Raw genomic sequence first — 13,888 nt, 5'->3', positions numbered from 1 at the left:
CAAACTACAACCTGACCAACAGTGGAGAAAGTCTCATTCCAGGACACAGAAGGATGGTTATCTATCTCCTGCATAAAATACATCAGTGGCTAGCAAAGTACTGCTCACTTATCTGATGCAAGGCAAGTTAAACATTTTGGCAAGACCTTCTTACGTTACAACAGTTATTAGTGCACTTCAAATGCAAATCTGACTTTTCTTAACCCGCAGTAGGAGTTCCTGGAGAGCACAGTATGTACCTGCATTGAAAGTTGGCAGTTTTATTTCCATTAAAAACTGGAAATGCTAGATTTAAAAATAAACACTTGATTAAGATGTCTGATATTTGACCAACTTCACAACCACTGTCACAAATACAATTACAAGGATTTGGCCTCTCTTTTCCATGTACTATTTAGGAAATTTACTGAAATGAAACAAACCTTAAACTAATGGCACCCGTTGCCGTGCCAAGAACACTGATGTTCAAGCTCAGTGCATTTGTTTTCTTGCAAGGCCATCAGCAGTATATTTAGCACCAGGATGGAAATAGGGGAGGTTAGACTACAAGACTCATATTACACATTGCGTATGTCTCCTATTCCCATTCTTGGGCTGTTCCCGGATTTATGCCATGCTCACTTGGTGGTTTCTTTTGAAGCATTTTGACAGACAATTGTTTCTCTGCCTAGAATTCAAAACCAGCTTCAGTGTGATAGATTAGATGCACAGGGGAAGCCTTCCCCAGAACGTCATGTTATTTTGACAAAAAGAAGTGGTAGGTGTTTTTTTGTTTGTTTGGTTTAAGTCACAACAGCAGATGAAGCAGCAAATGAAAGGGGAATTTACTGTACATACTATGAATGTGATCATTTCTGCTGCATGTATTCAACTTAACTGCAATACACAGTTACTCTGTCTGAGAGCAGTGAGGCCTTAGACACATACAGAATTAAATATAGAGACGCTGTTGAGATACTAAAAGCTGAGTTATTGCTGCTGACCACAGAGGGCAAATTACAATTAAATACACATCTTTCTGGGAAGTTTGCCAAGGAAAAACCAGGAAGAGGTGGTTGTCACTGCTGCTTTACCTATGCTAGGGAAAAACGGAAATCTAGTTGCTCTAACTCTTACCAACAGAGCAATTGCACTCAGATTACAAAGCAAATTAATGCTAACAAGGCAAATCAGGAAACTTGTTCTGCAAAGGAGTTCAAAGCACTGAAGTTGAAACACTTCAGCACTGACTGCATTATCAGCTTAGCACTGGGGCAACTGCACCACTGCTGGCTGTTGCTGTAGCACAGTGGTATTTTTTGCACAAAACCAACTCCACAAACTAAAGATAGAAAAGCATGGAAAAAAAAACTTCACATGTAGAGCTCTAACTCTAGAAGAGAAAACAGGGAGATTGTAGAAGCAAAACAACGGTTTGAGAGCACTTTGCCTTTGATAAGACGGTACCAAGAAGAACCAAAACCATGAAGGTACAGTGATAACAGCAGAACACAATCAAGAATATTCACATAGAGTTCGATTTCTTCAGCTGGCATAGGAGAGACAAAGGTAACACCACTAGCCACACTGTGGCCCTTAATGGGAAAAGATGAAAAGGATCTCAGCCTACCACCCCCTGTGTTGGACTCAAAATTGAGATTTATTATACCAGGGGACACAAATTGACAGGAAGGACAATGGTGGGGGCAGGAAATTGTCACATTCTACATTGTATCAGTACTTCTTTACTTCCTTACAGAGAAACTCTCTGATCCACAAAGTAACAGACTATTCTGGCTTTTCAGTCAGGCCAAGATATCTTTAGAAGTTTTTTACCAGTCTCTGCTAGTAATACATGGTACTAATACTTCTATCTTTGAGATTCAGAGAAGTGGCTGCCACCTGCAGCCTTAGCAGGGTCAGCTGTGTTGATGCATTTCTGTCATTCTAACTATAGTGGCATCTAATCAGAGGAGGGCCCTTCAGCACTAGTTTCTCCTGTACCCTGGCAATCAATTTATTTTTGCAAATGCTTTTCTGGTTGGCTGGTTTTATTCTGGGGCCAATGTTAACTCCAATTCTCCTCTCTGCCATCCTGGTTTTTACAAGATCTCTCTTCTGTAACTTCTCATTATCTTTTCAATGTGCAAAGTTTGTAATTTACCAAACTGAGATTTCTTTCTCCACAGTTCTTCAGTATGTCTGTATCTCTACCACTGGATCAAAGAGCATTTACTTTTAATTCTGTGTGAGAAAAGTGCCTTTTGGTGTGAAAAGAAAACACTGGGAGTTTCGTCTTTCAGAATTAGCTGAGATCCTCATTGAGTAAAGAGCATTTATACTACTCTCTCTCAGCACCTTTCAACATCTCTCAGGGCTGGGAATCCAGGCCAGACCCAACCATGGCTAATCCAAAGAGAATTTCACCAGGAACAAAAAAGTACAGATGCAAAAGCCCAATTTCAAGAATCATGTTTCTATATAAGTTAGTAGTTCTCGTTTCTGGGGTTGGACCTATGGGTCTTCACTTAGGAGACTTCACTCTCCTCTTCTACCCTATACCAAAATGCTGGTGGTGGCATTTCACAAGGGTCTCAGATGCAAAGAAAGCAACGGCACAGGCATGCTACAGAAGCCAAGCTCACTCATTCATCAGTCCAAGATCTTCTTTTAACTCAAATACTGTTAAAGAATAAAAAAAGTTTGGGAGTCAGAATTTACCTAACAACAACATAACCCAATATTTCCATGCAGTTTCTATGAACTCTGAATCCAGGAACAGCATTCAAGGGTTTAGTTGCACAAACACCACCATCACCAACCTCTCACTCTTGATGACCTGTATTGACAGTGAGTCTCAAATCACCTACAAAAACAATGTCACAGTGAAAAAGTAATCAGTTTTGACCTTTTGTGCACATTTGTCCCCACTCGATTATCACTGAGTTCAGAAATCTGAACCATCTCATAAATAAAGAAGTCATTAAAACCCTTCGGAAGCACCAGAAGTACATGAGGGAGCATGTGCTTTGCTGCTGTCTGGCAGTAACCTTTTCCACGAGTCCTTTGCCCATTTGAGTACACATAAGGCTGCAGGACTGAAGCAAAAACTGGGCATGTGTGTGTGTGCACATTTATGTGTCTGCACACACATTTGTAAGTATGTTCTAAGGAAAGAAAGGATGTAGGGAAGGCTTTAAAAAAGCTTTTATGCAAGGCAAGCTTACGGAAGTCAGGGACAACTGCTTTCAGTAAACTGATCTGAGATTGAGAAAAAAAGGAAATGGTCCTCCTTTGATGAAGAAGTTTAGAATAGGTACAGCTGCATTGTGCAGGAACAGGAACTTCATAATAAACACGCTCTGATGTGGCATTTACCCCAAAATAACATTGAGTAAAAATAAATGCACATCCACAAGGCTATTCTGGTGCATCTTAAATCACTTGAGAACATCACAAGATGATCTGGAGTGTGCTGAACATTAGGCTTCTAGCAATTATTTAGGTTTGTTGCAACCAGTTATTGGATGTTCATGTCTTTTAGGTAACCAGGTATAACATAAGTGGGAGGCAGCAAAGTTCTGCATTATGAACCAGTGATTTAAGGAAGATTAGTACCCTGATCCAGGACCTGTATCAACACACATTCTTTGTTGGGTTCATCTCATACGCTTATTAAGGCTGTTTGCATGGATTGCTACTGTCCCAGAATCACACAAACTGAAGTCCTCTTGTTCTCACTCATTTGGGCTACTGTTTTCCTGTCCAGACAAACTGTCAGTCAGGGTGCGATCTATTTGAGAACAACACATGAGCCAGGTGCATAGTTCAATGGCCGGACACTTCAAGTCATAACAATCTAGTGAAGCGAGCTAATTTTGCTTGCGAAAGAATTAGCCTTTATTAGCCACCAATACCACTTTTGCCCTGTGTAGCCTTTAACCAGCTGCAGCTCCTTTGGCATCACATTTTGGAAAGATTACTAGTGGCACGTCTGGTTGTGGAAAGCTTGAAGGGCTTCCTAGAGCAGCTACCACTTACTAGGATAGCGGAGGAACGAACTTCAGTTGCCACACTGTAAGCATTTGTATGGGATAAATCAGGTCATTCAGACCAAAAATTCTGCAAGGCGTTTTTGCCCTTGTCTAGTTTGTATCATATGTTTATCACATTCATAGATATGTAGTATAAGGCATGCATATTAGTAACTTAATGAATTGAGGTCAGAGCTGATGGAGAACATGTACAGAAATGCATATATAATTTTTATACATATGTAGGTTGGATTTGCCTCCTTAGGTAATGGGAGTGACCTGCATAACCTTACTACTTTTAGGCTGTGAGCTTCAAGCCCTTGGAGAGAAGCTTGGAGCAACCAGTCACAGGATGTAAAGCAATTTTACAGAAGTCCAGGGAAAGACTGTGGAAATTCATAGGAAATAATTCCACTGTGGGCTCCTAAAGACAGATCTGGTTAGGGAAGGGAGGCTTGGAAAGTATGCAAAGAGGAAATATAAACATGAATTTACCCTGTAAGTTCATCTCTCAATTTGTGTCAGGAGACCTCTACAGCAGGAGAAGACAAAATTCAGTGTATAGGCCAGGCTGAACAGGGCTCTGAGCAACCCGGTCTAATAGAAGGTGTCCCTGCCCGTGGCAGGGTGTTGGAACTAGATGAGCTTTAAAGTCGCTTCCAACCGTAACCATTCAACAATTCTAAGATTTTATGCGTATGTGTATATAGTCTTTATATATATATATATATATATACACATACACTTGTATAAATAAACATATTTATTTCAACATGTGTAGTCCTGCTTTTGGAAACAGCAATGGAATCATCAGCGCTTTGTATTTTCTATCTCCTTTGTTTCTGTAGAACTGAGGAGCACCAATAGCCTAGCTGAACTTGTAGTCTCTAACTTCAAATATATTTATATGAATCACGGATTTACCAACCTTGGCTATACCCAGTGCAATTGCATTTTTTCCTATGAAAATGTCAAACTGCAGTGACAACTTTGTGCTACTGCTGTAGATCAAAACCAACAAATTAACCTGCTCGTCTAGAGAGTTAGACAAAAGGTGGAATCTATTTTAGTCAGCTGTGGCATTTCTTCCACAGAAAACCATAAAAGCTCCTAAGATCCCAGCCAGCTGACTACAGGCAAACTCACTCCATTTCATTTCATGTTTAGCCTCATGTGACATGTTGGGTTTTGTCTGGTTGTTTGTTTTTTTTTTTTTGTTTTCCCCTAATCTACTAGTTTAGGAGTAGGTCCTGAAAGGATGTGTTTCTCCTGGAATATCACAGTAATCATTTACTACAGCAATTAGTGTGTTCTGGTATAGCAAGGACATTCAGCACACTTTAAATTCAAACTGAGTAAAAAGAACAAAGAAGATTAGATTACTCCCTTTGACATAAGTGATCAGATGCGTGGCTAGCAGCATTTCTAACATCAACTTTTCATCATTTAGGCAACTGTTAAAGAAGGCCTTCATGGGGCCAAACTGAAAAAAATCAGAGCAGCTGAAATATGGAATCAAATCGTTGGCATTCATGGGGGGGGATATATGAAAGAAAGGGAGCCCTTTCTCACCAAAAGCATACCTGAGCAGAGGGAGCCAATGTGACCCGACTTCAGGCTGTGCCAATAGAAATAATAAATAGATACCCCTTTGCACAGGATGAGGAGTGGTGTTCTCCCTTCTTCTGTCACGTGCCAGCACCACTCTGGTAAGAAAACCATGGGTATACATCTCACCAGTGGTTGCAACAAACAGCATTTGTCTTTGCCTTTCCTTCCACAAGGGAATCACCCTCTTTTTATGATTAGGCTGCACAAGTTCCTACACAGTATGTAAAAGGGGAGCCTTTTAAATGTTTCTCTTGCACAGTATAGGAAAAGTAAAGAAACAGACAAAATGCCAAACATCTCATGGAGATGCAATTCCTCTCCCATCTTAGCAACACTAGTTCTCCTCAGCAGTGCACAAGCAGCATCTACCTTTGCTTTTTAACTTCATGTATAGCTACAGATACACCAGCATGAATGCAGGGATGGTTTCTAACTAGATAGTTGCTTTCCCAAAGCAAATGTGAACAACATGGCAGCTCATCTACGAGCTCTGCTGCTCCCATTACTGGTGCTACCCAGAAACGGCAATAAGGATGGGTAAAAAATGTTGTGCAGGAAAAGCTGCCAGGAAATACCAATTCCCTTTGCAAACCTTAAAGGGCATACCTGCTTTCTACAGCATACAGAAAGAAAATGAAGTAATTTGGAAAGGACATCTTGCTGCAGAGTAACAGGAGCAGAGACCTCCATCAACTCTACTGAAACTGGCTATGATCACTAGTGAAAAAGGAAAACATCCTTTTAGGAAAAACAATACAACAAACAAACCAACCCAATAGCATGGTTAGAACTAAAGTGAAGACGAATAACACTTCCTATCAGCACAACACACCTACAACAAAGGGAAGCAGTAGAGAAGGGGGGAAGACAGACTGATACCATGCCCACAGCAAAGACTGATCCTGAGAATACATTTGCCATGTACCACAGTCAAAGTAAGTGTCATCTGCACCATGTGATGCTGCCAGGAATAATGGCAGCCTCAGCAAGTTTCTGGATTTGATGCATCAGCCATTGAGTTGCCATTGACCCACACAGAAAGAACAAACCGGAAAGGAGGGATTACGATTGGCACAGGCAACTTGGATTCAATTCGTACAATGGTAAAAATCAGGCTCAGATTTTTGCTTATATATCCTCTCCCTCCCTGGCCTGAGCTCTTGTGATTAAATGGTGGGGAACAATTTCAGATCTCACACGGTCAGCATGGCATGAGATAGGGAGTTCTGTGCTAAAGCAATTTTATGGATATATGCTCTCAAATGAAATCAGAACTGCTCTTGTACTGCAGCCCTTCTGTTCCCAAAGCTCTCTGAACTTCTGGGAGCTATCGGCAGTTACTTAAGGGCTTGTTTTAAGGGATAACTGGAAAATTGCAGTAGTTCAATCTGTCATAAGCAACCAGTCAGGGTCTTACATGGGACACTGCATACTGAGCATCCAGGCAGTCTGGAAGCACAGAGGCCCTGCAGCTGGGGCTGCAGCAATAAGAGGATTTTGCAGTTCCCTTCTCTCCCATGCAGTCAGCTCCTGGACACATAAAACATGCAGTTGTGCTTAAACTGGGGGTTTACTTGAGGGGGGAGATTGCAGTTACACAAAATCTCTGTAGAGATCCCTGCCACCTCCCACAGGAAATGAGTGTTTGGTGTTGTTTGTCCCTGGTCACACCAGCAAAGCAGCTTCGCTATCAGTTGTGAGGATGTTTGTGGGACTAATCAGATTGTAAAATACTGAAGTGTGATGATTATGCAGAAAGTGCCCTCTCCTCTCAGTCACCACAACCCTCATCTGTGGCTTACCAGCCAGAAACTCTGAGTCATGAAAACAGAAGCTCTTGACTAACAAGCCACATATGCTCACCACCCACCCTACCCCCCCCCCCCCCCCCCCAACTACCTACCACAGCAGGGCTGCAGGGAGGCACTGGTGCACCTTAACTTCCAGAGGCTCTTATATTGTAGTCATCATAGAACCACAGAATTACAGAATCAACTAGGTTGGAAAAGACCTTTAAGATCATCAAGTCCAAACATTACTCCAGGACTGCATAATGTATTATCTTGAGGCTCATGCTGTGTTTTTTGGGCCCTTTGTGTCTTTTAGGCCCTTTGTGTCTTTTGGGTTCCTTGAAACTATTAATAAAGTAGCCCTTCCACCAGCTGTCAGAACAGACTTTGCAGCCTGTTTTTAAAGCTATTGTTGCACTTCTAACAATTAAAACTTCACAGCTTACACTTCATTAGTTTTTTTCCTTGGATCCAAAGTGCATTTTTATGTCAGCTGACATCTAGTCTTAAAAATAAGCATTCAAATAACTAAAACCTATAGAAATGCTTCCAGGACATTCATCATCATCATCATCATCATCATTATTATTATTATTATTATTATTATTATTATTATTAATTAATTATTATTAATTCAGTGCAAGTTTTTCTTTTAAATGAAGTTTCTTCTGCAACCCAAACAGTACTGCTCCATATTAGCAAGAAAGAATTTGAGTTAACTCTAAGCCAACCATCCTGACAGCACCCATGCTCATAGAATCATAGAATAGTTAGGGTTGGAAAGGACCTTAAGATCACCTTAAGAACCCCCCTGTTCTTTTAAAAAGCTTGTCATCTTGCTACCTCTTCATTGGCTAGATTTATCTGTACTATGGACAGAAAGATGGAATACATAGGCGATATAAATATATATGTGCTGTAGCTGTCACACATGCTACAGTCAGTGTGGATCTCACCACCATCTCAGTGGAAGACAACATTTAAATCTTAGCTAAAGCCCTAGAATGATCAGGAGGTTATGGAAGAGAAGTGCAGAGTCAGGGTGTTGTCATACCGCTCAGCTTTGCTTTCCATTTCCTGGACCACAGCAGGAGATGTATTATGGGTTCCAGCACAGCAGTAACCAATTTTTCTTGCCTCAATTCAGCAAACTGAAGATCAGCTACTGAAAGATGAAGAGTGGACAAGAATTTTCATTGCATCTCTATAACTTTTTCACATGCCATATTGACACACCATGCAGGCACCTGGGCTTTAGAAAACACATGCTCTGCACTCCTGTCAAGGTATCATATTCTAAAACTTCTCAGGTTTGGATCCTTAAAAAATTGAGGTGTTTAAAAGAAACAATCACTTTGAAAATGTTGGCCTGTATCCCAGGAAGGAATGAATCTAATCTACACAGCAACCTTGATACAAATGATACAACATGATACAACCAATGATACAAAAATCTAAGCCTTAGAACAATAAAAACATAACAGGCAATATGGAAGCAAAGAACTCAGGATGATGTAGCAGCTAAGATCATGTAGCTTTCACTCAGCTATTTAAGTCGCATTTGATAACTACTTGGTTTGTTAGTCCCTACTATGAACCAGAACCCCACTGACTTTCTGTTCCTTGAAAAGCCATCTGAAACACAGTTGCTATTCCATAAAGCTCAAAACATGTGAGTCAGAGCAATACTCTGCGTTATGTTTTACATGTGCCCTTTCCTCTTCCTTACTGAATGCCTGAAGGGAAGAAGTCCCAGATTTCTCTTGTTGACTGCTGCCATTCCTGTCTTTTTCTGTATGACCCTAGCTCTCAGAGAAGTTGTTACTTTTGCAGTTCTGGTATCATTCTTGATTTAATGAGAATGTAAAGCTGCACAAAGGGTACATACATGATTAGTGTTCTTTTTTTTTCTAAGCATACTCATTCACAAAATCAAAATGCATGGCCAGAGCAATAAAACCTCTGAAAGAAAGTTTTACAAGCCAGCTCTGTTCCACAGACCACAATGTAAAAGCTGTTAGGTTAAATTGTTTCCATTGTCTAGCATGGAAAAAGGAAGAAGGAAAGAAGGAGAGAAGGAGAGAAGGAGGGAAGGAGGGAAGGAGGGAAGGAGGGGAGAGAGGGAGAGAGGGAGGGGGGGAGGGGGGGAGGGAGGGAGGGAGGGATGAAGGAAGGAAGGAGGGAAGGAGGGAAGGGAGGAGGGGAGGGAGGGAGGGATGAAGGAAGGAAGGAAGGAAGGAAAGAGGGAGGGAGGGAGGGAGGGACAAAGGAAGGAAGGAAGGAGGGAGGAAGGAAGGAAGGAAGGAAGGAAGGAAGGAAGGAAGGAAGGAAGGAAGGAGGGGAGGGAGGGAGGGAGGGAGGGAGGGAGGGACAAAGGAAGGAGGGAGGGAGGGAGGGAGGAAGGAAGGAAGGAAGGAAGGAAGGAAAGAAGGAGGGGAGGGAGGGAGGGAGGGAGGGACAAAGGAACGAGGGAGGGAGGGAGGGAGGAATGAAGGAAGGAAGGGAGGGAGGAGGGGAGGGAGGGAGGGAGGGAGGGAAGGGAGGAGGGGAGGGAGGGAGGGAGGGAGGGAGGGGAGGGAGGGAGGGAGGGAGGGAAGGGAGGAGGGAAGGAAGGAGGGAGGGAGGGAGGGAGGGATGAAGGAAGGAAGGAAGGAGGGAAGGAGGGAAGGGAGGAGGGGAGGGAGGGAGGGACGAAGGAAGGAAGGAAGGAAGGAACGAGGGAGGGAGGGAGGGACGAAGGAAGGAAGGAAGGAAGGAGGGAGGGAGGAAGGAAGGAGGGGAGGGAGGGAGGGAGGGACAAAGGAAGGAGGGAGGGAGGGAGGGAGGGAGGCAGGAAGGAAGGAAGGAAGGAAGGAAGGAAGGAAGGAAGGAAGGAAGGAAGGAAGGAAGGAAGGAAGGAAATCCTTGTACGTCATTGTAGTTTACAGCTGAGAAATAAGTAGGGCTGAAAAAAGGTGGAAATTTAATCATATGAAAGAGTTTGGTATTCAATGTTGCTTTTCTTAACCTGTGATGAATAAGTAAATATCAATTGGTTAATTTTGAAAAAAAAAATCAAGTTTTAGTATTCATGAACTGAAAAAAATCTTGTTTCAATTGGCTGGGCTTATTTCCAGTTGGATTTCTCATGAAAGCTGTAGGAATGACTATTTGCATCCCTCATCCTCTTCTGGGGGGACCATGACTGCCATTCTAGGGGGGACCAAGCTGCTCATACAGAACTGGGATTCTTCTGCTTGGTGGCAAACACCAGCTGGCAAGCAAGCTCAGATCAGCAAGAAGACTCAGAGCAGTAGGCATGCAGCATGCAAACTATAAGCTAACTAAAGAAATATACAAAAGGGAAATGCAGAATCGACTCGGAACTAAATACTCTCAAAATGGGAGGCTCCATTTCCTTTTCTGAAAGAAATTAAACAGCAAAATGTTAAAAAATTAAAAGATTTTTTGTTTTTCTCATAACACGTAAATCTGTCAGAAGCTGTGTTATGTCATCGTGACGGTGGATTCCTGCGCTGCCCACTTTTGTCCCTTTGAATCCCTGGAATTTCACGTTCCCTAAAAGATAATTCTGTTATCCAAATCACCTTTAAATACAAGGCAAAAAATAGGAAAGGGCACAAGTGGTAAGGAAGCTGTAACAATACTTCTTCAGGTCTATGCAGGAAACTCTTGATACAGGGAAGCAGGTCAGTTTGCTAGTTTAAGTATACAGAATTGGCCAACACATCTCCTAACTTTTTTTCCAAGCTCCACCACTGACCTACTGTAGCCTTGCAAAAGTCATTTTGACTATGTTTGAAAGGTCTGTTAGGATATCTATTTTCTTTAACAGGGTACATATGACATAACTTCTAAGCTGTAGAATTCCACAGTCAGAAACGGAGTTGGGAAATGGAAAGTGGAATCAAATATAACAAATGCATTTTTGATACTGTTCTCTAACCCTCTTTTTGATTAAATAACAGTCCTTCCTCCTATAGCTGTATTGAGTGGTTCTTGCTGCACACTGCAGAAGTGCTGCAGAAGTGCTGCAGAAGTTCTATCACATTGCAATTCCTTTTTATTCCAGCATGATTTAAGATTATTTTTAAAGCAATTTTTGTCAATAGAAAGAGAAAACAAACTCATGAGAGAAGCTTTCAAAACAAATGCCCCTCTTCGGGTTTCTCAGGTACTTTCTTCTACAGACCGGGTAGCTGCACTCCCCCACTTACCTTGGGAACTGGAGAGAAAGACAAGAGGAGACAGCTTACACTCTGGGAATGCCCAATGTTGTCTCAGACAACCTAGAGGCCTCTGTATGCTCAGGGATGCTTTATTTGCTACTCAGATGAAAACATTGCTTGAAGCCAGGCAGGAAGCTTCACAAGCCCAAAACACAGATGGCATGCTTGCTTTTACCATATGATTCACCAGCAATTGAAATCTGGGAGATGCCATTTGGAGAGCCCACAATGTCACTTCCAAAGCACAAGCTTCGGGCAAAAGGCAGGCAGGGCCTCTGGGTGCCAGCATACAAAAGGAGCTGGCATGCATGAGAGCTCTGATCACTGACAGACTCTCGGACTTGCAAAGGCAGAGCAATGAAGCCTTATATATATGGTTTCATATATATGTGTGTGCACAACAAACCACAAACTTTCCACCCTGATGAAAACATAATGAAGAAAGTCTTTCCGGCAGATTCACAGCTGGTTTCAATCTACAGACTAAGCATATCTAATGGACTGCCTTTATCACAGGAGCTCTCAGAGGGTTCTGGCTGCTACTGAGGGCAGTTTGTCACTGTGCAGACCGCTCAATAAAAGTCAGAGAGGATACTATGTACTCCGTGCGCAAACAGAAGCATGGGGTAATAGAGACCATCTGCTACAAATTCTGGCCCTACTTGCACCTTTATTAATCCACTCCTGCTCCTAAGATCTTACTGCAGTTAATGCTGCTGCTTTATCAAAACAGCAGGAAAATGCAAGAAATTCTTCTCGAGAATCTTATTTCTTCTCACTTTCAGAGGTAAGTTAAAGGATTCTACTCAAGTGAACACAGAAAGAAACACCTGGTCTGAAGCACTTGTGGGTGAAACTGGCTTCTCTGAAGACACAAGGCTTTTATGTTAGGAGAGGATAAGAGAAGCTACCAGGGTCAATAAAAGCTGGACATTTACCTTGTTTTACAGAACATGCTACTTACTGAAAAAGTTCAAAACCCCAAATCCATTTATAAGAATTTGCACTCTACGGACTTGTTGGGAAGTTACTGTGTGCTTGTCATGCAAAAGAGTACTTCAAATATACATTACTTTATCACCCTCATCTCCCTGCAGTGGTTTCCAGACTTGTCCTGGGGCAACAGAAGTTTCCTGGGAAAGGGAAGATGTCTGTGATTAAGGTGGCTTTCAGCTCTTAATCCTACAGATACCCCATGGATATTACTATATTCTCGAGAATCTAAGCTTCCACTTAAAAAACAATGAAGTTTCCAGCCCATCTGGGTTTGCAGAAGCAGAATGTAAACAGATGCACTGTTGTCTTATTTTAGAAGCTATAGCAAGCCAGACTGAAACAATAGCACTAAGAAATGTCAACTGCTCCCATTCATCTCAGTGGGGTGGGATGTTAACTTTGAAGCCTAATTGTCACCACTTTAAAGCCAACCTTTTAACCATTTCACCACTTTGTGAAATGGTTAAACTCCTAAATTAATGAACTTACACTGCCTCTGTATTTGTATGCATTACTCTGAGATCTTCCATTCACTTGAAAAGGACCCTGAATTACAGTCGAGCTAGTTTGAATATTCTTTTACTTAAGAAGTTAGTGGAATTGTTTGCTACTGTCTTTCAAAATTCAGGTTAAAAGAAAGTCAAGGATGAAAGGTTAGCTTCATTGTTGATGCTCTCAAAAGTGCAACGTGGGATTTCATGCTTTTTGCTTTGATCAGGGTGTCCGGATGGCTGTTCGTTTGGATATGCTGACAAACAGCTACCACAAAACTGAAAGTAATGACTATTCACATAACACCACATCATCGACTAGGAGTAAAGAAATCCTAATGACACGGTGACACATTCTTGCAACAATAAAAAGGGGGAAAGAGAGGGGCAAGTCATAATTTTCAAGAACTTATGACTGCCATTACTTTAAATCTAAATGGTATTGGGCCTGGTTCTGAGTGTACAGAGACCTTGCCCTCCCAAAGATGTTTTATATCCCATTTCCAAGAAGTTGATGCTTTCTCCATCAGTCATCACTCTGAAGTCAGTACATGAATTTTCCTCTGGGACCAACAGTTGAAGACCAGCAGCTCCACACACATTTGTAAACATGGCTTCAGGTGCTGTGAATTATTAGGGCGAGCTCAGGACTGCTGTAACATGCACTGAGTTAGTAACATGCACTGTGTTAGTAACTTCCCAATTCTACAGTTACATCCGCACTGATGCAACCATAAGCCTTTTTACCTGTTGTCACT

General features: G+C 41.9%; 1 long non-coding RNA gene across 3 annotated transcripts in view; it reads right to left on the bottom strand.

Annotated features, from left to right (window-relative positions):
- Positions 1–13,888, bottom strand: part of LOC136014830 (uncharacterized) — a 105,437-nt gene that overhangs the window by 16,608 nt on the left and 74,941 nt on the right. The window contains exon 1 of one of the 3 annotated variants that reach the window (XR_010612893.1): positions 8,469–8,547. The exons of the other annotated variants lie outside the window; for them this stretch is intronic. This is a non-coding gene — a long non-coding RNA (uncharacterized LOC136014830). Of the gene's footprint in view, positions 1–8,468; positions 8,548–13,888 lie in introns of those variants that run through there. 3 annotated transcript variants of the gene reach the window in all.

This window comes from Lathamus discolor, chromosome 5 (genome assembly GCF_037157495.1).
Source record: "Lathamus discolor isolate bLatDis1 chromosome 5, bLatDis1.hap1, whole genome shotgun sequence".
Classification (NCBI taxonomy): Eukaryota; Metazoa; Chordata; class Aves; order Psittaciformes; family Psittacidae; genus Lathamus; species Lathamus discolor.
Note: the sequence above shows the minus strand (reverse complement) of the source record. Positions and strands in the feature narration are given on the sequence as shown.